At 42.7% G+C, this 23005-nt stretch overlaps 1 protein-coding gene across 1 annotated transcript in view; it reads right to left on the reverse strand.

Annotated features, from left to right (window-relative positions):
- Positions 1-20510, reverse strand: part of LOC126260887 (uncharacterized) — a 116515-nt gene extending 96005 nt beyond the window's left edge. The window contains exon 1 of the mRNA XM_049958332.1: positions 20473-20510. The gene's annotated coding sequence lies outside the window, so the exon portion shown is untranslated. The remainder of the gene's footprint in view (positions 1-20472) is intronic.
- Positions 20511-23005: the final 2495 nt, after the last annotated feature.

The raw sequence follows: 23005 nt of genomic DNA on the forward strand, positions 1-23005 counted from the left end.
GTACTTTCCCGTGAGCTCCGCTCCCAGCCGTCATGTACAGTGGCTACATTCCTGCCAAGTCCCTGCAGTATCACCGAGCGAGGTGGCGCAGTGGTTAGCACACTGGACTCGCATTCGGGAGGACGACGGTTCAATCCCGTCTCCGGCCATCCTGATTTAGGTTTTCCGTGATTTCCCTAAATCGTTTCAGGCAAATGCCGGGATGGTTCCTTTGAAAGGGCACGGCCGATTTCCTTCCCAATCCTTCCCTAACCCGAGCTAGCACTCCGTCTCTAATGACCTCGTTGTCGACGGGACGTTAAACACTAACCACCACCACCACCTGCAGTATCGCAGAAGGAACACCCAGCTTCTCGTAGAACTATTGCACAACCTCGTTCAAACTTAGTGAGGTGTTGATAATGGCGTCTTCGTTGCCTTAAAGGCATTCTTGACTAACATCAGCTCACCGCGTCCAGTCTCAAATATAGCTGGTAACGCTCACGACTGGTACAGAATGTATTTAAAGCAAACCAGATTTGGATCCTCATAGTGGCGCTACTACCGCCACTGTTAGGTGACTGGCGCGAAATTTGAATACACATTATCTTTCAGATGTATGAACATGCCTACCAGCTTTCGTTTACGTCCCACAACTCCTTCTTGTGTTGCGATTTTTTCCCGTCCTTGTACATCAGGTGCTTCGGAGTGCCACAGTTTGACACATACACTTGCAAGGCAAATACATATATCATAAACTGCCTTCTCTTCTTGTCGTGATAATTCATGTTCATCAAGGAACGCAAAAGTTTCCAAGCATTAATGTACTTTCGCCGTTCGCAATACATGATTATTCCATGGAACACGGGATATTTTTTTTTTTTTTTTGGCCTATGATCATAAGCATCAGTATATGCTCAAAGCAACTCTGATTTAACGCTGCTCGATTTTGATGTGCCCAGTTCAGCAAGTCAGTGTGAGAAAAACGGTAAGAAACATCTGAAGGATAGCAAAGTAAACGACCGAGGTATAAGAAAATTAACAGCATTGAATGAGTAGTGGGTTCTCTTCTTGTTTACGATTTATGTTATGATTGCATAAATAAGTTGTTTACCGAATTCTTGAATGTCATATCCTCGCCTCTTGCCAGCTACCTCTGTTCGCTCAGATGCTCCTCACCGTTTCTCAAAGTAGCTGGTAACTTGTTCCATGCGTAGACGTTGATCATCCTTTCAACTGTTATTTTAACAAAAACTGTCGTCTTCTTCGGTGTCACTGATGTTTAACACATTTCATTGTGTTATTTCAAAAATGTATCGCATTTTTAAGAAAATCTGTTTCTTTTCGCTCGTGAACGTCCGACGATCTTCCAGCAAGTTTTTTATGGGTGACTCCATTGTTGATACGGATTTTTCAATTTTGGTACACAGTTCGTCAGCTCCAGTGGAGAAATTAGGTTTTTTTTCAATAAATCATCACTCCCTGCACATTTACATGGCACTTTGGCGCACAGTTAATATACACACACGAAAATTGTAGAAGAATACGGTACTTTTATCGTTTATTTAGCAGAGAGCAGTTTACGTACAATTATTTCATCGGAGGAGTACCAGAGTATTTGAATTTTCTTCCATAAGCGAACTGACAGAGAAGAATTGTTCTAGCTACCACTGGTAGCTTCTCTCGAATAGGAGTGCACAAGAAATCACGCATCTTTTATAAATCACAGAGATTGAGAAGTTGCAGTTTTCACGATAACAGCTCTGCAGTATCTGGCTTCGGTTTCAGTCACAACTAGAAGTCACAAGTACCAAACAGTAACTAAAAACAGCAGTTAACATTCAATGCTGTTTTCCATCTGTTGATCTACATTCGCTCTTCGTACGAAGAAACTCGTGTCTCACGCTATGGAAGTATAACCGAACTGTGTACCAAATTTTACACTTGTTGTTTTACCTGGCAACAGCTATGATATGTTTGGCTAAAGTGTGATACTGGTCAATCCGCCCCTTCCCCAGTGTAATCGTTGTTGTGTGGCGTAGCCCAAGGAACAGGTTAGTTTCCAAGGTGATACCTCGGTTGAGAATCGGTGAAGCCAACGAATGTGAACGCCAAATATAGGTTTTGGTAAGAAAGTGACCTTTAGTGTAACCTACTGTTTACGTTCACGCCATACTGAAATACACTGAACACACTTTTCATCATAAATCCAGAAAACAGAACTTGTAATAGACAAGGGACCAACGAGTATTTTCATGTGTATTACACACGCGTATCGTACACTGTCTACGAAAAATTGAAGGAGGAGTAGAGGACACTCCACTAAATAACTTATGTATATTTTTTACTACACTGCAATACACAGGTAAATTTTTGTGTGTATCTTCCAGTACTGCACTTCAGTTAATGTCGATGCCAACTTTTCACTGAAAGTTCTGTACTTCCCAGTCTTTTCACTTTCATATCGTCAACCTTAAAACACATAACAAAGTCTTTATCAGCAAACACGTGACATAAAGTTTAGGTGACGGCTTTAACAAGGGGAGAATGGAATTATTATTCACGTAAGTGTATTTCATACTTACTTATCTCTTTCTAATCGCGTAACGATTTCAGTGATACACTGCTGAAAAACTCAGTTTGCATACTTTACGGCGAGAGCATATCACTTCCTTTGCTTTGGACACAGTTCACCTGGCCATATATATACCAGTTAGCACATACACTTTCCAGTACCTTTCAGTTGCTAGTTAAGACTAATCACAATGTAACATCTACGGACAGGGTTCATAAACTTTGCCTCTGACGGAGCACTTTGTGAATCGTGGTACTTTGATGGAACATCTTGCTTGTTTTGAAGGTTGATAATTTTTTTTAAAAAATGAGAAAAACTTGTTTTATTGAGCGATTAATTCCATTTTAAATCACAACTAATAACACAGAAATCAAAATATTTTTTAAAAAATAATTAGTATCGTCAAAATGTAAAAAAGCGACACATTATTAATATTTGTTCGCGGAACTTTTATTCACTTCCTGTGGAACGCCAGACTTCCGCAGATCACAGTTTGGAAAACCCCGATTCTACGGCGATAAATCGTACAGCCGCAGGACATTCCAAAGTCTTATCAGTCGCGTTTTAACGTCGGCAGATAGCAAAGGGATACAAGTTGCGAATTTGTGAACTGCGATTTAAAACAGAAAAACCGCAACTAAATATTGTATGTACTCAAAAGTAGCATTCACAGAAACCATTGATGTGGAGGTATCACAGTTCAGCCCATCGCTACTACTGAAAGTGAAAGGCTATTAACGTGGTCTGGCTTGGGTCGCAAAAGGGGAGTACTCGTCTAACTCTGGCTTCTCTCTACCTGCCTTCGGGTCATTGGATCTGCCATGTCACCCAGACAATCCGACCTGTAACGTGAGAACGCAATCAGTTAAGGAGATTGAAGTAAAACCAACTATCTGCCTTGGGTAACGGATGAATTCGCCACGTAGAAGCTGGCTATTTTTTTATGGATTTAACGGATTTTAAGTACTAGGGGCCCCACGTCCCACTGAAGCCAATTTTTCCACAGCTTGTTTTTACACGGAATAGAACCTAACTGGACGTTAGAGCAAGGAAAATTGTAAAAATATTTTAAAAAATTAAAACAGCCTTTAAACTTCGGCGCCTACCGGTTGTTTTCCACTCGTTCTACGCAGACAACCAGAGCCTTCCTATTCGACATGATGCTGAAGGTTAGGGAAGAGAAGGGGCAGATGGACACATCTACCCAACGTGTTTTGATATTTTGTTCGATAACACATGTTATTTTAGGCGAAAAATAGTAAGCAATGCGAGTACGTTAATGTGTCAACTTCACGCACATACACATCCAGTGTATTTCGACAATACTCTCGAACTGATATTCTGGAGCTATAAACACGCCTCAGAAACAAAATGAATAAAACTAAGGAATTGAAGAATTATTGTAAAGTTAATGGTTTTTTTTTTTTTTATTCAGAGTTTACTCATGCAGTTGAGGTTGACGAATGCCGTATCTCCTGCAAATGTACTTCACTTTCACAGTGTCAGCTTTAACATACAAAGAAAATACACAACGGTGACGTAAATAATTAAATAGCGCTATACAGTTGCTTTGACGACACACTCATTCGTTTCCTTCATTTACACTGTATTTGTGAATCGAAACAGAAAAATAATGTAAAGAAAGAGACCTTTGGCACCAGCTACAGGTGACACAACACACAAAGCAAATTACCAAAAAAGTATTTCAACAGCCCTCTTACTCACTCCACTGTACAGTACTGAGCGGCTGCAGTGGGTCGGAGCGAATGAAAAAAAAAAAAAAAAGAAAAGGCGATGCACGAGGAAGATTAAGAGCTCTGCCTTTAAAAAAGGTCTTAAGTGTGTGCTATCAGAATTATAGCCAAACTTTTCCCGCAGGACAGATTGCTGGGGCTGATATCTTATTAATGCGGTTTTTACTGCTTGGAATGTAAGGTCAAGTTGATAATGTTTTCTTGTAATATGTAACGAGCCTTGAAGGAGATGCTGACCAGATGATGATGCTGACAGATGTATGCGGCTGACTCCCCATCTCACCAGATAAACATATCCTTAAAACATTCGTTCGATGTCACGAAAAACAACAAAAATCGAGGCACTTGCTTCTATAATAGCTGATGTGCGCTGTAATGCAGTACACCATTAATCAACTGGGCTGCACAGATATCAGCGCCATTCGTTTGAGATTATATTTCGACAGTTTAAAAGCTATGTTAAGTGGGAGAAACGACGGATAAATGAGCTGTGGAAACAATAAGGAAATTAAGTATCCGACAAGGTAATCGTGCTGACGAGTACTTATCACTTCCTGTGGGTTGTTAAACATGACAAGCAATACATCAGATTACTATTAGCAGATAGCATTGAGAGTATCACTGTGTAACTCAACAACGTGTACTCGATGCGATAGCAGAGTTAACAGCAAGTTAAAGGAAAATCAATACAACAGAGACAGAGAGTCAAACAGAGAGTCTATAAGAGTGACTGCTCGTGAACGAACCGTGGATTGACAGATTTGGTGGATTTTTACAACCAACGTTTCTGCCCAAGAAACGTGGCTAATGGGGAGGACAGCGGCGTGTGACTTTTATACGTCAAGCATAACATGTACGTTAATTGCTGGCGAAATACGTCGAAAACTAGAATACAGTGGAACATCTCAGATACGTTATATTCTAATATGAGTTTTGTAACGCAACCTCGATTTTCCCGTCATTTTCATACATTACAAAACAGTACATTTGTGCTTATTGTAGGGTAACAAAGCTGTAAAGCAACGTACCATGTGTTTTGAAAGTAAAAGCATGTAAGTCGTCTGAAAATGAATTTTGCAAAATCGAAACTGGTAGCACTGTGTTTTGTTTTCCATTGATACAAAACAAATTTTTGTTAATTGCCACTGTAGTTCAGTACCAAGGCTTATTAGCGACGGCACGACCATGCAGTGACTGCAAACGAAATTTATGACTCGTTTAAGGATTGCTTGGTATGGAGGACTCGACATGTTATCTTAGATGGAACGTCAAAGACGAATGTGGAAGTAACTTCGGGTGCGCCCCAGGGAAGCGTGTTTGGACTCTTTCTCTACATAATAAATATTAACGGCCTTGCAGACAATGCTAATAGTAACCTCAGACTTATCACAGATGATGCAGTTATCTATGATGAAGTACTCTATGAGAAAAGCTGCACAAATATTCATTCCGATGTCGATCACATTTCAAAAGGTGCGAAGATTGGCAACATACTTTAAATGTTCAGAAATGTAAAATTACACACTTCAGCAAACAAAAAACGTAGTATACTAAGACCACACTCTCTATGAATCACAATTGGAAGCAGTACGTGCGTGTAACGATTTGTAGGGATATAAAACGGAATGGCACATAGTATCAGATTTCGTTTCGTCGCTAGAGTACTGTGGAAAAGCAATCAGTCTAGTAACAATATGGCTTACAAAACACTCGAGCGAGCTATATGAGAATTTTGCTCAAATGTGGGACCTGTAACCACATAGGACTAATAAGGAATATTGAACATATGCAAAGAAGGGCAACACAGAAGGTAAAAGGTTTGTTAGCCGTAGAAAGTGCTGTAAGAGCTGAACTGGCAGACGCTCGAAGACAGACACAAGCTACCCCTTGAAAACCTACTTACAAGAACCGCTTTTAAGATTTCTGTCCATAAATATTACAAAAATGGATGTATGTATACGGCGTAACGGGTATAAATGCAGATTGACTGCAAACTGAGTCCTGAATATAATTGCATCAACTTTTACTTCATCTGCAGACTAAAAATTATACCTGTTAGAAGTAGCATGACAACGGCCTTGCCGCAGTGGTACGACCGGTTCCACTCAGATCACGGAAGTTAAGCGCTGTCGGGCTGGGCTAGCACTTGGATGGGTGACCATCCGGTCTGCCGAGTGCTGTTGGCAAGCGGGGCGCACTCAGCCCTTGTGAGGCAAACTGACGAGCTACTTGACTGGGAAGTAGCGGCTCCGCTCTCGTAAACTGACATACGGCCGGGAGAGCGGTATGACGCCTGTGGTCTGACGATGACACGGTGGCCGGTCGGTACCGTTGGGCTTTCCAAGGTCTGTTCGGACGGAATTTAGTTTAGTTTTGGAAGTTGCATGTTTTTAGTACCTCAAGAGTACATGTAGCAAGAGAAAGCCATTAAGGTTTATTTTCCGCTGGGCAGCAGGTCAGGTGTTGAAGTGGGGACATGTGGGCACAAAACGGTTAGCCTATACTGACAGGCACAGTACATTTAGTGGCGCAATTATGACTGTACAGAAAAAATCAAGTAGTAAATTATGCGACTAGTTTGTGGGAAGCCTGTTCAACACACAGAAAAAAAACCAACACACTGATGTGTTTACATTCCAAGGCACCACATATAAAAATATCTGCACGCGTACTCATTACACCCTGTATGTATGTGTGTTCCACACGTCCTCTTAAACCATTAACCCAATTTCAACCAAACTTTGTGCACATACCACTTACTACCTGGAAATAGTGTAGGGGAAGAACCACTGATCTCCTATATGAGTGGAGATGGTAACTATAAGGGGGAAATGGGGGGGGGAGAGGAGGAGAGATAGAGAGGGAAGAAGGACATGGACGCAGATGTGGGGGGAGGAGGAGATAGAGAGGGTAGAGAGGGGGAAGGAGGGGATGGACTAATAGAAGAGGGGAATTAAGACATACGCAGGCAACGCCAGATAGCCAAGTCAGCTACTTTAGGATTATACTACAACTCCCTGCATATAAATTCCGTGGAGATTGCACACACCGGCGTCTAATCCACAATTCTTACCTCAATTCATACACGAATGGAATGGTAAAAAGTCCTAAAAACTGGAGCTTGGCAAGTACCCTCAGCCAAGCACTTCACTAAAGTTTGTACACTATAGACGTAAATGTAGATTTTGTAAATATTTTCTTGCTTAAAAGCTTCTGTTCACCAAAAACTGTTAATATGTGACAAAATGGGTTGTTTCAAAACTGGTTAATAGATAATCTTGTAATGGAAGGCAATATGGACTTCGGCTGTTCAACATGAAATGAAGATTAAAAGACCTGCATCCTTCTCTTTTGCATTTGCTGTATTTAGGCAACCTGTTGTGGTAAACAAATCAAATGCAAAAGAGGCGGCTCCATGTGTTTTAATTTTCGTTTCAGATTCACAGATATTTTTGAAAATATATTGTCACATTATCAGTCGGGTGTCTGATGTCGCAATCAAACTGAATTTAACTCAGCGCTACGTGCACCACATGTGCATAACTTGGCTTCTGTTTGCTCTGTTCGCTTGTCCATTCAGCTGTTTTCTCTGAAAGTTTATGAAGTCACATGGAATCGGATCTGGCGTACTTAAATTCCATCCCCAGGCACCATCTAGACGTCGGCAATAATCAAACCCTTAAGGAAAATGCCAATCGAGACCTCAAGTCAAATGATGTTGCAATATTGCGACTACTGCCGGTTGGTTTATTGGTAGCTGGTTGTCACTGTTTTGGACTCCTATAAACCTCAGTTCTCCCCTGGGCCTGTGTCCATGGAACCTATTATAGGGGATCACTAGAAGGTGCCTCAGGATGGGATCTAAGCAATCCAAAACGGATTCATTGTGAATTTATAAATTTTGAACGGGAACAGATGTAGAGATTCTAAAGACACTTCGCTTGAATCAGACCCGAGCGTTAGCAGGTCAAAGTCAGTCAGTAATAGCTGTCGTCTGCCAGAAGGTTGCGAAACGGATAGCTCCAGGTTGAGCTTTGGAGCTCCCCTCCCCTCCAACTCGGCTTCCGCCACAGATACGAGTCGTAAGAGGGCCATCTGTCGCTGATTGTGACACGACCGCCGGATTGTGTCTTACAAACAGACACCTCGCTTTGTCTGTTGTCACAGAACTAGGCTGCGTTGTTTATCGTTATCGAAAAAGACTTTGCCACACGCAATTTTAAAAATTGTTATGACGATAATTATTTCTTTAGAACTGTCTAATCACAACTCATATAAAACAAATTTTTCGTACCACACGCGTTTCGTCTTTACTACTCGTTTTTGCAAGGGATATTCAATGGCCAAGAATATATACATATTTATGTTTAAACTATTTTGGTTTACATTTTGTATTTGTGATGTAGTAATAGTATAAATTCCTACTTTCAAATGCCTAAAATGTTGATCTACATGTATTGTATTTCCGCTTGTAAAGCTGTATTTCTTCTGCTTTCCGCCATATGAAATTTTGGTTTCAGGTTACTAGAAAATGGAGGTTTGTTTACTTGATTTTATGTTTTGAATGGTATTGCCAAATGTTGATTTTTATTACCAACCGTTGAATGTGCCACTGTGATATTAGTATTCCATCCGTATGTGTGTGTGTGTGTGTGTGTGTGTGTGTGTGTTTGCATGTCTGTGTGTTTTAACATGGTCGTATGTATTTCTTAGCAACTGTTGTGGTTCCTTGTCCTAGTGATTTTCATATCTTGTTCTAAGTTGCTGAAACCATCATCGAAAAGTTATCACCTAAGCATAGTGAATGTTATGATGATAGGTTTCTGGGGCGCCCAATTGCATGGTCATCAGCGCCCGTACAAAGTCTCAATTTTTACTCAGTCCAATTTTCTTTTCACAGTCCAATGTAGTCACTGTCACAAATGATGATGATTCTGATAAAGTGATGAGGACAACACAGACACCCAGTCCCCGGGCAGAGAAAATCCCCAACCTAAGCATAGTGAAAAAAAAAAAAACCACACACACACACATCACAACGCCACATTCAATAGCTGGTAACACTATTTAACATTTGGCAACACGATTCAAAACATAACATGTCCTACTGCTGTGAAAACGAAATTTCGTATGGTAGAAAGCAGAAGAAGAACAACAGTAAAACAGGAAATAGAACACTTGTAGACCAGCATCTACGAAATTTATAACTAGAAATTTATACTATCACTGCTCCATAGATAATCAGAAACTGCCAGAACTTTTTATAACCACATACATGCGTAATGCCGCCCAAGACGTAAAGTAAAATAATTTAAACACAAATTTGTATATATTGCAGGCCGCTGAAGACGATCTGCAAATAATGAAGGCAATACGCGTATGGCAAGAGAAAACTGTTTCATTCAGTTGTAATTAGATGCAAATAAAGTAATAATTATCAACACAATATTACACATAACTTCGGACGACAAGAAAGGAATAGTTAATGAAATTAATTTTAAGGAGTTTGTACGCGTATACGAGCTATTTTCGTTACACAGCCACGCGTTATATGCAATGAAACAACGCCAGAGAAACATACTGACGAAAGATTTCAGTGAGCCTACAACCAGTAGGCGGTTCCGCGAGTTCTACCTCCTAAGAGATCTACTCTATAAAATTGCTAGTAAAAACTGGAATTACTCGTCTGAGAAGAACGTCCCGTAGGCGAAGAACGTGACGCAATGTGTAAGAGACCCGCGACTCCTTTACTCAGCGTTAGTAATTGCGTACTCACACAGGCGGCGGATGCATAAAAATATCGATTATCGAGGTCGAAACGTCGAGAGCGCTGTGTGAGTGACGTTTCCCGGTTATTGAAGTCGTGTGTGGAAGTCAGCGGCATTGGTCGATGTCGCGTTGGAGTGTGTCACCCTCCCGACGGCCGGACCTTCACCGAAGAGCCAGCATTAGATTAATTAGTGAGAAAGTAAATTTTCTGTTAAAGGTTAATATAAAAGAGATTTCTGTGAACAAAATGCAAATGGAAGTTACAACAACGTCCATGTGAACCGCGCCAGCCGCTATTGGATTGCATTGTTGACTCAACGAACTGTTAGTCCTGTGGCTATCATCAGAGTGACGAGTAATGATCAATATTTCAATTCGTTTGACCTGTGTCGAGATTAACCGTGGATAATTTTTAAGCCGAAGGGGATAATGTCTCCTATTTTGAGCAAGACGAATACATTTGTCTCTATATCGTAAACTCAACGACTACTTTAGCTACTATGAAACGTAAAATTATTTCAAATACTAGTATGCACGCATAACATCTGTCTTACGCTGGCCCGCATCTCGTGGTCGTGCGGTAGCGTACTCGCTTTCCACGCCCGGGTTCCCGGGTTCGATTCCCGGCGGGGTCAGGGATTTTCTCTGCCTCATGATGGCTGGGTGTTGTGTGCTGTCCTTAGGTTAGTTAGGTTTAAGTAGTTCTAAGTTCTAGGGGACTTATGACCACAGCAGTTGAGTCCCATAGTGCTCAGAGCCATTTGAACCATTTTTTGTCTAACACTTCCATTGCTAAGCCCATTATCTTTATCCGTGAGGCATGGTCACAAACTAATATTAGACTGCTTACGCCGAAGAAACAGTTTCGGCAATCAAGAACAGCGAGTGTTAAAAGTGGTTATAACCATTGAAGTCACCTTGTGAAAGACTGGAATGCAGATGCCTGTCGAGTCGATCAGATTTTACTTAGCCTTGGTTGTCCAAAATACCTCAAGATAGCGTATGAATGGTTTACCGCAGATGTGGTCTGCCGCCATCATATGATGTCGAAACAGCGCTGAGAACAACTAATCGGAAATACAAATCTGTATGTAACTACAAGACGTAATCGCTACAAGTGAAAGAACATTATACACGTCCAACCCGTGGTGTCCGTTGGGTTTGTTAGGCAGTAAGTGCATTTCGATCGATTACTTATCCCCTGTTATCCTGTTATTTTCATATACATCCCTGCGCAAGATTGTAGTGCTGGTGGTAAGTCCTTCGACGAGCTGTCTCCACGGAGTTCTGTCTTGGGCACGGTAGCTTGCTTGCTGCAAACCTGTCCCGGTCAAGATCTTAATTTTATCTATCCATCGTAATTGTGCACGTCCTCTAGGTGTTCGGCTGTCGACTTTTCCCTCCACCATTCTTCTTACGTTTGCCTCTTGGTTTCTGTCAATGTGACCAAAATACACTGATAGAAAGAAAATCACAAGACCAAGGAGGAGTTATGCGACATAAACTAAAGTTGGTAGGCGAGTTATGTTTCTACATCCGAAAGACGATGTCTATTCGATTTTCGCCGAGTAACATAAGAGTAGGGCTATTATGTTCGTGTATAATGACTTTTCTGGAGACTAGAAATCTACTCCGTAGGAATCAGCATGGATTTCGAAAAAGACGAAGGTGTGAAACTCCGCTCGCGTTATTCGTCCACGAGACTCAGCGGGCCATAGACACGGGTTCCCAGGTAGATGCCGTGTTTCTTGACTTCCGCAAGGCGTTCGATACAATCCCCACAGCCGTTTAATGAACAAAGTAAGAGCATATGGACTATCAGACCAATTGTGTGATTGGACAGAAGAGTTCCTAGATAACAGAACGCAGGATGTCATTCCCAATGGAGATAAGTCTTCCGAAGTAAGAGTGATTTCAGGTGTGCCGCAGGGGCGTGTCGTAGAACTGTTGCTATTCACAATAAATATAAATGACCTTGTGGATAACATCGGAAGTTCACTGAAGGTTTTTGCGGATGATGCTGTAGTATATCGGGAGGTTGTAACAATGGAAAATTGTCCTGAAATGCAGGGGGATCTGCAACAAATTGACGCATGGTACAGGGAATGGCAATTGAATCTCAATGTACAGAAGTGTAATGTGCTGCGAAAACGTAGAAAGAAAGATCCTTTATCATTTAGCTACAATATAGCAGGTCGGCAACTGGAAGCAGTTAATTCCATAAATTATCTGCGAGTAGGCATTAGGAGTGATTTAAAATGGAATGACACATAAAATTAATCGTCGGTAAAGCAGATGCCAGACTGAGATTCATTGGAAGAATCCTAAGGAAATGCAATCCGAAAACAAAGGAAGTAGGTTACAGTACGCTTGTTCGCGCACTGCTTGAATACTGCTCAGCAGTGTGGGATCCGTATCAGATAGGGTTGATAGAAGAGATACAGAAGATCCAACGGAGAGCAGCGCGCTTCGTTACAGGATCATTTAATAATCGCGAAAGCGTTACGGAGATGACAGATAAACTCCAGTGGAAGACTCTGCAAGAGAAACGCTCAGTTGCTCGGTACGGGCTTTTGTTAAAGTTTCGAGAACATACCTTCACCGAGGAGTCAAGCAGTATATTGCTCCCTCCTACGTATATGTCACGAAGAGACCATGAGGATAAAATCAGAGAGATTAGAGCCCACACAGAGGCTTACCGACAATCTTTCTTTCCACGAACAATACGAGACTGGAATAGAAGGGAGAACCGATAGAGGTACTCAAGTTACCCTCCGCCACACACCGTTAGGTGGCATGGGGAGTATGGATGTAAATGTAGATGTAGATTGGTGCCAGTACGAGGATGCAAACCAGGTTTGCTTTAAATACACAATGTAACGTCGTGAGCGTCAATTACCTTTGAGATTGGACGTGGTGAGTTGCTTTCAAGTCGACAAAGGTGCCATTATCAACACTTCACTGAGTTTGAACGAGGTCGTGTAATAAGGCTAAGAGCAGGTGCATGTTCTTTCTGCGATACTGCAGAAAGACTGGGCGGGAGTATAGACACTGTACATAACTTCCGGCACCGGTGGTCACGGGGATGTAGTCGTCAGAAGACCGGGCTGCGGACGGCCATGTGAAACTACAAAAAGAGACCATCCTGTTCGGCGTACGCCTATGGGGCTTCGTACCGCTTCTCCAGCAGCAATATGAGCAGCAGTTGGCACTATAATGACGCAGTGAATTGTTTCAAATCGGTTACTTCAAGGACACCTCCGAGCCAGTGGCCCCGTAGCCTGCTTTCCACTGACCCCAAATCACTGCCATTTGCGATTGGTGTGAAGCGAGAGCTCATTGGAGGGCAGGTTGGAGATCTGTCGCGTTTACTGATGAAAGCTGGTTCTGCCTCAATACCGTTGATGGCCTTGTGTTGGTCAGAAGAAGACCAATTGAGGGCATGCAACCAGACTGTCTGCGTGCTAGACACACTAGATCTGGAGTTTGGTCCGGGGTGTGATTTTGCACGACAGCAGGAGCACTGTCGTAGGTTTCCCAAAAACGATGACTGCAAATTTGTACTCAGTACGCTGGCCTGAAAGCCACTGTTGTTACCCAACATGCTCTACAGAGTGTTGACCTGTTTCCGTGGCTGCTCGACGACCAGATCTGTCTCCTATCGACCACATATGGGACATCATTGCACCGCAACTCCAACGCCATCCACAACCTGGTATTAATCGTCCCTGTATTGACCGACCAAGTACAACCGGCAGGGAACTCCATCTCACAATCTTACATCCCGCACCTGTACAAGGTATGCACGTTTGCATGCTTGCATTCAACGTTCTGGAGGTAATTAATGTACGAGAATTTCACGTTTGCAGTGGCTTATCTCACACTTACATTAACCTGTGATCTTGCAATATTAATGACTTAAATACGTTACATAGACAAGTAGATATCTAAAATTTAATTACTTTACATTAATTATTTTTGTCAGTGTAGGTTAACTTATTTTGGTTGATAAGAGTCAACAGTTTTGTTCTGAGGCCGAGCTGCCTCAGAATCGATTCATTGGTTCGATATGCTACCCATCGCATTCGGAGTACCCTTCTGTAGCACGACATTTCCAGAGCATCAATCCTGCGACGATCCGCTGTCTTCATCGTCCAAATTTCTGCTACATACTCGCGGTAGGGAAGATTGCAGTTAGGGCGAGGGTGAGATTTGTCTTGGCAGTGATGGACGTGTCCTTCCAGATGGTAGCATTCCTCACAATCGAGATGCACCTACGGATCTCAGGTTCGTACCCGTATTGTACTGAAAATATCTGCAAAACGTTACACACGTCGACAGTGAGTGCTGGGTACCTCGTTTGTAAGCGAACTTGTTCTATTCATCCACGGTACTTGCTGTTTGACAACACTGATATCCCCTTCATTCTTCGCCCTCAAGCCTGAGTTCAGTACCTTTCGGCATTTCCGAGAGTGTTAGTTGTACATTACCAATGATACATTGTAGTACTGACAGGTTTACTTACGACGTGTTGGCGGTTATGCAGCTCGTGTACGGGTTCACTATTTGCAATAAGAGAGCGTAACAACGACGCTACGCTGATCTGTTCCCACAGCGACGGCAACCACATCATACAGTGAGGTGACAATGGGATACCTCCTAATATCGTGTCGGCCCTCGCTTTGATCGGCGTGGTGCAGCAACTCCACGTGGCATGGATTCAACAGGTCGCTGGAAGTCCCATGCAGAAATGCTGAGCCTCGCTATCTCTATAGCCGTTTCATAATTGCGAATGTGTAGCTGGTGCAGGATTTTTTGCACGAACTGACCTCTCGATTATACCCCATAAATGTTCGATTGGATTCATCTCGGGCGACCTGGGTGTACAAATCATTCGCTCGCATTCTCGAGACTGTTCTTCAAACAAATCGCGAACAAGTGTGGTGTGCTGATATGGAGCACTGTCATCCATAAAAATTCAGTCGTTGTTTGGAAACAAGAGGGCGGGATTAGCCGAGCGGTCTCAGGCGCTGCAGTCATGGACTGTGCAGCTGGTGGGGCGGAGGTTCGAGTCCTCCCTTGGGCATAAGTGTGTGTATTTGTCCTTAGGACAATTTAGGTTAAGTAGTGTGTAAGCATAGGGACTGATGTGAACATTTTTTGGAAACATGAAGTTCATGAATGGCTGAAAATGGTCTCCAAGTAACCGAACACAACCGAGGACACAATCCGTTCCAAGATAACTCAGTTCACACCATTATGGAGCCACCACCAGCTTGCAGAGTGTCTTGTTGACAACTTGGGTGCATGACGTCGTGGGGTCTGCGCCACACTCGAAAATTACCATCAGGTCTTACCAACTGAAATCGAGACGGATTTGACCAAGTAACGGTTTCCCAGTCGTCTAGGGTCCAACCGATATGGTCAGCGGTCCAGGAGAGGCGCTGCAGGCGATGTCGTGCTATTAGCAGAGGCACTCTCGTCTGCTGCTGTAGATGATTATCGACAAATTTCGCCGTGCTGTCTTAACGTATACGTTCGTCGTACTCCCATCTTGATTTCTGGGGTTACTTCACGCATTGTTGCTCCTCTGTTAGCACTGACAACCCTACGTAAACGCCGCTGCTCTCGGTCGTTAAGTGAAGGCATCCAGTTACTGTGTTTTCCGTGGTGAGAGGTAATGCCTGACAATTGGTAATCTCGACACACTGTGGATTTCGGAATATTGAATTCCCTAACTATTTCCGAAATGGAATCTCCCTTGCGTCTAGCTCCAGTTACTATTTCGCGAAAGCCAGTTAATTCCTGTCGTACGGTCATAATCACCTGAGTGCAAGCGACGGCTCTGTCTATGCAGTGCTCTTGTGTATGCGATACTATCGCCATCTGTATGCGTGTAGGTCGCTAGCCTGTGACTTTTTGTCACGTCATTATAGTACTTCTGCATGGCCTGAGTATTGTTGCAATACTCTGAGTTTTGTGTTGTCCATTTAGGTGACTGTATATTTCAGGCTTTGCACTCTTGCGGAGGCATTTTCACAGAAAGAAATGTAACTGGGGTAAAAAGCTGGGATCAATCAAAATTACTTTACTGCTCTGTTTCATGATTTTCTCCACTATATCCAAAGGAGAATTCTATTTGCGTGTCCGCAACTGACGAAGTAGTTACTGAAATAGAGGTTCCACTGCTAAAGTTTATCGATTTATGTATTCCAATTTGATTTCTTTGAGACTACCCCATTCTCCAGTGTCCGTTCTTGTAATCATCCAAGCCGTCTGCCTGGAACCTTGTCAGAATTTTGCTCTTGTACGAGCCATAGTAGATCAAGGGCCCCTTATACCAAAATGCTCGGAAAATACCTCTGAGCAAAATTCAAAGTTTGATCGGTGCAATTTGGCTTTGTCCTGTATTGGGCACATTGCAACGATTATGTCGTGTGCTTCAATGCAGATGCGTCGTTATATTAGACGCCCTGTGTAGTTCTTGGATGTCATATGACGTATATAAAAGAAGCAAAGAAAAACTCCGCCGCTCTGTCCACAGACGAGACGAATGGAATCGATCACCATGTGAGACAAAAGAATCTTGCGGATGCGTTATGGAGAGACATGAGATTAACAAGCCGCGTTTCAGGCCGTTATCGGTTTTGAAGTTCTTTGAGGCGGGTTGCAGTCCTTCCCATCAAGCAAAAATCTCTGGCAGTACTGGGAAATAAACATGAATTCTCAGCGTGACAGTCGTCGACGCTTACTTCTGTCTCATACACAGTGTGAACAATAATTCGCGCTCTCGGACGCCACACCGCGATTCCTTGCATACTAATAGTACAAACGTGTCTCATAACAGAATTTCGTTCCTTGAACTTCTGTTCACTAGAAACTGGAACGAAATTTGGCAGCAATGTAGTATCACGTGCGACTAGTATCTTGAGTCAATATTGTGTAACTGTACCGCGTATCTAGTGCATGGGATAAAGTTTTGCGTTTTGGGTCTGGGTGTAATTTCTTTATTGTATAATTTTGATTAATCCAATATTGCTTAAATGTGCAATTTATGTTGAACGACAAACATCCTACAACGACAGTTTGTCAGTTTTGGAAGTAACAGAGTTGCTGGGATGACATATCGGAAATGTTCATGAAGAATAATAATAAGTCAAAAATAAATTACCAACCATAGGCTGTAAATACAGTAAGTACCTACAAAACTTATAATTGTGAAGACGTTGTACATGAATACTATATTCGTGAAATGCGAGCCAGTTGTAATATTTTAAATCAGTGTCAGCATGTCTTTTACAAAATATACAGTCTTCAGGACGTATTCTCAATGCGATCTCCTTGCATGTCCAAACAGCTACTCGCTGCATGACTTTCCTCTGAATTCTTCGCAACATAAGAGCATGCACAGTTACAAGAGCAGCATGGAACCGCGTTACTACTTCTTGCACACATTCAGCGACGGAATGGAATAAGAGAGTTTGGTAATTATCAGTGAAGTGGGTTGCTTAAACTACTGGTGATGTAATGTGGTAAAGAAATGTAACGGAAATAAAAGAGATCAACGTGGTAGTGGCTAGTAGTCGATAGAATCAAGTACAGGAGGACATACTAGAAACTTGGTTCAAATTTATTTTTGTTAAAGTTATGCGAAATACTACATCTAGGCGATATGACTATATGATTTGCATGATTGCAGGAAAACTACCTAGGATAAAAAGGAATAGGGACAGACCAGGACTGATAGAGGTAGTGTCGTTTTTTGTAATTTTGGGGGAAGAGCTATGACCGAAAAAAGAGAGGCAAAGATGCCCGTTGACAGAAATGCTTGGTGGGGTGAAAAGCATGGAAGAGAACATAGTAAACGTTTAAAGACAAAATACGACTTTCAGAATGGAATAATAAAAATGAATGTACTCTGATTTCTGTGATTCTGTTAAATAATTTCACGTGTTTTGTATAAGACTTGCTGTAACTTTTGTATAACAAATAAGCAGCCGGTTACCATATCACATATCCTAAAAGTAGAAAAAAAAACTTACACCTAGAGCTTGTACCGAACCCACGAACTAGACCATTCTAATTCTAAGCGTCATTCACTGCAGTACTAGGTAGCACAGTTACACAAAATTGTCTCGAGATACTAGTCGTGCATGTGATTCCACTTTTGAATCTTCCTGGCGAATTAAAACTGTATAACAGACTGCGACTCGAATTTGAGACCTTCGTCTTTCGCGGACAAGTGATCTACTGACTGAGCTGTCCAAACACGACTCACGACTCCCATCTCTTAAGTTCCCCCTCACTGCTTCACCTCCAACAGCACCTCATTTCGTAACCTCGAAACTTCGCAGAAGTTCTCGTCCGTATCCTGCACTTTTGGAAGATAGTGTGTTGCGGAGACATGATATAGCCACAACCTGAATGACTGTTTCCAGAATGAGTTTTCACTCTACAGCGCCGTGTGCGCTGATCTGAAACTTTCTGGCAGATTAAAACTTAATGCCAGACCGGGATTCGAACCTGAGACTTTTGCCTTTTGTGGATAACTGCTCCACCAATGACTGAGCTACCTTCGAGGAGTCATAGTCCTCTACGGGATGCAAAGGATCTTCTGTGAAGTTGCAAAGAAGGAGATGAGGTGCTGGCGGAAGTATACCTGTAACGACGAGACCACCTGTGATAGCTAAGTCGGTAAAGCACTTGCCCGCGAAACGCAAAGGTGCTGAGTTCGTTTCTCAGCCCGGCACAAAGTTTTAATCTGCCTGGAAAATTCATATCAGCGCACACTCCTTTGCAGAGTGAAAATTCATTCTGTATGTGATTACACTGTTGCCAAATTGCTTTCCTTTAATGACCGTTTTATGCCGATAATGTGCATGCGATGAAATATTATTATACTTTTTTACACTGTTTGTATGGCTGAAATAGCGCTGTGGCGTCAGAATACGCAAATTCTGGTTCGCGGTGTATACATAGCCTTATAAATCAAGTAACTTTTTAATTTTCAGTGTTCCGTAGCTCAGTCAGTGAAAACCGAACCCTCAAAGGCTCACTTTGTCTGTCTGTCTGTCTGTCTGTCTGTCCGACTGTTCAAAACCCTTTATCTCAGGGACGGGTAGACGTATCAAGCTAAAATTTATGTCACGTAGTAAGGTGTACAGGCCCTTGGCGGCGTAATACATGTACGCTTCTAAGTCAATACAACCAAAAGATACGTCCATTTATGTCACATCTTTTGAAACTCGAAAACTCAATCATCAAAACCTATAGCGTACCTCCCGATGACCTGGAACCATGAAATTTGGCAAGAAGTCAGGTTTCACAGTGAAACAAAGGAAAAATAATGTTATCTGTAATTATATCGCATGAAAAAAAAATTTTTTTTTGTCGTTTGCTATTCGACGTCGAACTTGAAATTAAAACAAACAGTAGTTCTGCATTGAGGCTGACTGGGTCGCAATGGTAAAAGTCTAACATCGGGCAAGGAATGACTTTATCGCTCATACGACGCACTTTGGAATTTCTTCATCACCAGATTTCCAGGAATGCTTACTGCAGGTATATATGGCGTTTCAAGTTGTATGTGAAACAAACGTCATATCTACGTGCAATAATGGCTCCTGGGAGTCTGATGATGGATAAATTCCTAAACGCGTCATATGAGCAATAAAGTCATTCCTCGCCCGATCACGCCGGCCGGTGTGGCCAAGCGGTTCTAGGCTCTTCAGTCTGGAACCTCGCGACCGCTACGGTCGCAGGTTCGAATCCTGCCTCGGGCATGGATGTGTGTGATGTCCTTAGGTTAGTTAGGTTTAAGTAGTTCTAAGTTCTAGGGGACTGATGACCTCAGATGTTAAGTCCCATAGTGCTCAGAGCCATTTGAACAATTTAGTTCACTTGAAAATGGCTGTAGAGCCGAAATCAGCCAATAGCGCTTTCAAAAAATCCGTTCAGTTATACAGCCTCCTTGGAAATGGTGGTGACAACGCAGAAAATACAAAATACTTGTACTAATAACGCATCACAAAGTGGTGTAAGAGAATTTGCCATTGGATATAATTTGTACGCATCTACTTTGGAACACGTAAGTGGAAAAAAAATTTAATTTTCATAGTGGCTGTTGTCAAGTAGGTCGGCAAAAAACGTAACGGGCAGAGCAGCGAGGCTGGCTGTGAGCACTATGGGACTTAACATCTATGGTCATCAGTCCCCTAGGACTTAGAACTACTTAAACCTAACTAACCTAAGGACATCACACAACACCCAGTCATCACGAGGCAGAGAAAATCCCTGACCCCGCCGGGAATCGAACCCGGGAACCCGAGCGTGGGAAGCGAGAACGCTACCGCACGACCACGAGCTGCGGACGCAGCGAGGCGTTACACGGCTTACCTGTACACGTAGGTGGGTGGTGGTTGCGCGCAGTGGCGATCCGCGGACAGTGATAGCGGATACGGGTTACAGGCGGCTATTTGAAGGCGCAGATTACCGCAGATAAGGTGGGCGCCTTAGGGCGTCATCGTTACGCATGGGTCACACTTGGAGAGTGTATGGGAGGGAACGCGCCAGAGATAACAGGAAATCGATATCCCTCTCATCGATATTTCCTCATCAATACAAGTGTGTGCAGACGGAAATCATCTCTTGCACTAGCAGATAGTCATCGATTAGTGAGCCTACCTTTTGCACATACTTCTGGCTCATTTTATGAAAAGCGGCGGAAGACAGATATGAGATTCAGTGCCGACGTATGTCTACGTCACAAGACGCGAAAGTCAAGGTTTAAGAAGTCAAAATTATGTGCTCTACTACACCTGGAAATTAACCACTTGCCCCCGAAGCAGTGCTTTATCTACCACAAAAAGTAATTTACTTAAGCGAAACGAAGCTGCTATTTACGTTGTAGTCTCACTACTTAGTACTTACGAGTGTAGCGCTGTTTCACAGTTCCTGTAATGCATGTACGAAACTGTGCGCACTTTTTCGTGTACAGCTGTACGTCAGTGATCACGCTAGTGACAGATGTAATACTGATTATCTAGTAATAACTTGTGCAAAGAAGTATCGGGCTTGCATGCCGTAGCCCTTAACTATACTCCAGGATATCTCGAACAGGCACCTGCCAGTCATCTTCAAATGAGCCATCGAAGACTGACGAGGCCTTCACACGTACTGCAATTTACTAGCGCGCTGCGTGTATTATGCGCATGCGTCAAGATCGCGGTGACAAGACTGAGAACACTACACTGCGAACAGGGCAGTCGCTGATGGAATTGCCGAACTCAGCTGTTCTCTGCGCTGCCTGCCGGCCATCGACGTGCTCTGTCTGTCATCTTCGATTAGAGCAAATCGTGGAACTGATGCGTATCACGCATTATTCAACTAGTAACCGCTGTTACAGTTCATCATATTTTCCGCCATGTGTACTCCTAAGGATTCCTTAATAAAGGAGTCCCAAACCTGTTGTTTTGCCATACGTCGTTGAATGGCAGGTGGAGATTCAAAGTTCAGCAATAGCAGACTTGGTATCTTGTTCGATGCACTTGACTGTCTATATGGGACATTTTGATGGTTATCTTTTAGTTGGATTTTAGCTCTTTATCAAGCTGGCGTCTAATAATATCCTACTTTGGACAGCAAGACGTGTAAAAATGGCTCTGAGCACTATGGGACTTAACATCTGAGGTCATCAGTCCCCTAGAACTTAGAACTACTTAAACATAACCAACCTAAGGACATCACACACATCCATGCCCGAGGCAGGATTCCAACCTGCGAACGTAGCGGTCACGCGGTTCTAGACTGAAGCGCCTAGAATCGCACGGCCACATCGGCCGGTAGCAAGACGTATAGTAAAATACTGACGGAAGCTGTCCACCGCAGTACAATATATTTATCAAATAATACATCGCATAAAATCAAGATTTTAAAATGCCTTTAATTCCAGTCAAGGACCATAAACAAATAGTCGTCGTATCTTCTGTCAGGAATAGCGAAACCAAATACAACTTTGGTGAATATGCATCTTGTAAACAATAAATTATAATACAATGAAAACGAACAAAAGAAGATTATGGTTTAACGTCCCGTCGTCATCGGGTTCATTAGGAACGGAGCACAAGTTCGGAAAGTTTGAAGGATGGGGGAACGAAACCGGCCGTGCCCTTTCGAAGGAAGCATCCCGATATTTTCCTGGTGCGATTTAGGGAAACCACGGAAAACCTAAATCTGGATGGTCGGACGCAGATTCGAGCCGCTGTCCTCCCGAATGCGAGTCCAGTGTGAAAGAAACTAAATTCATATACAGGGTGTACCAGGAGGAATGGTCAGTATTCACGGATAGGACATGAACTGTCGATCTAAGCAAAATAATCTAGTAAGAAAGGGCTCTAAAATGCATATCTCTGAGCTACGAGCATTTCTTCATCTTCAATATTGTGAAACAAATCTCTTCTGCTTCAAGCTTTTGCGAGATAATACTGTGGACCAAAACAAGAAACATATTTCCAATAACGTGGTCTGTGAGGTGTATACCTTCAAAGCTATGAGCTATTGAGAAGCACATGTCTTCTATTCAACAAGATAGCCCTTAAGGAATGCATTTTAGAGCCCATATTTACTGAACTTTTTAGCTTAGAACGGTCATTCCCGTCATATCCCTGAATACTGAGCATTCCTCCTGTGACACCCCGTGTACATGGTGAACCAGAAATCCAGCGACAAACTTTCAGAGGTCGTTCGGGTACCCATTTTCAGTATTTTATTACAGCGAACTCACGCTTTCCGGCGGCTCGTTTCAGAGTTTGGTTTCTCTGAAAACAGTGCACAACAGTGCAAATGTCGACGGTATGCGCTATGTATCTTGTTCGAAAACAAAGTTTTTCCATTCACTCACGGTTGGTTAGTCGGTTAGTTACATGTTCCA

Source organism: Schistocerca nitens, chromosome 1 (assembly GCF_023898315.1).
Source record: "Schistocerca nitens isolate TAMUIC-IGC-003100 chromosome 1, iqSchNite1.1, whole genome shotgun sequence".
NCBI lineage: Eukaryota > Metazoa > Arthropoda > Insecta > Orthoptera > Acrididae > Schistocerca > Schistocerca nitens.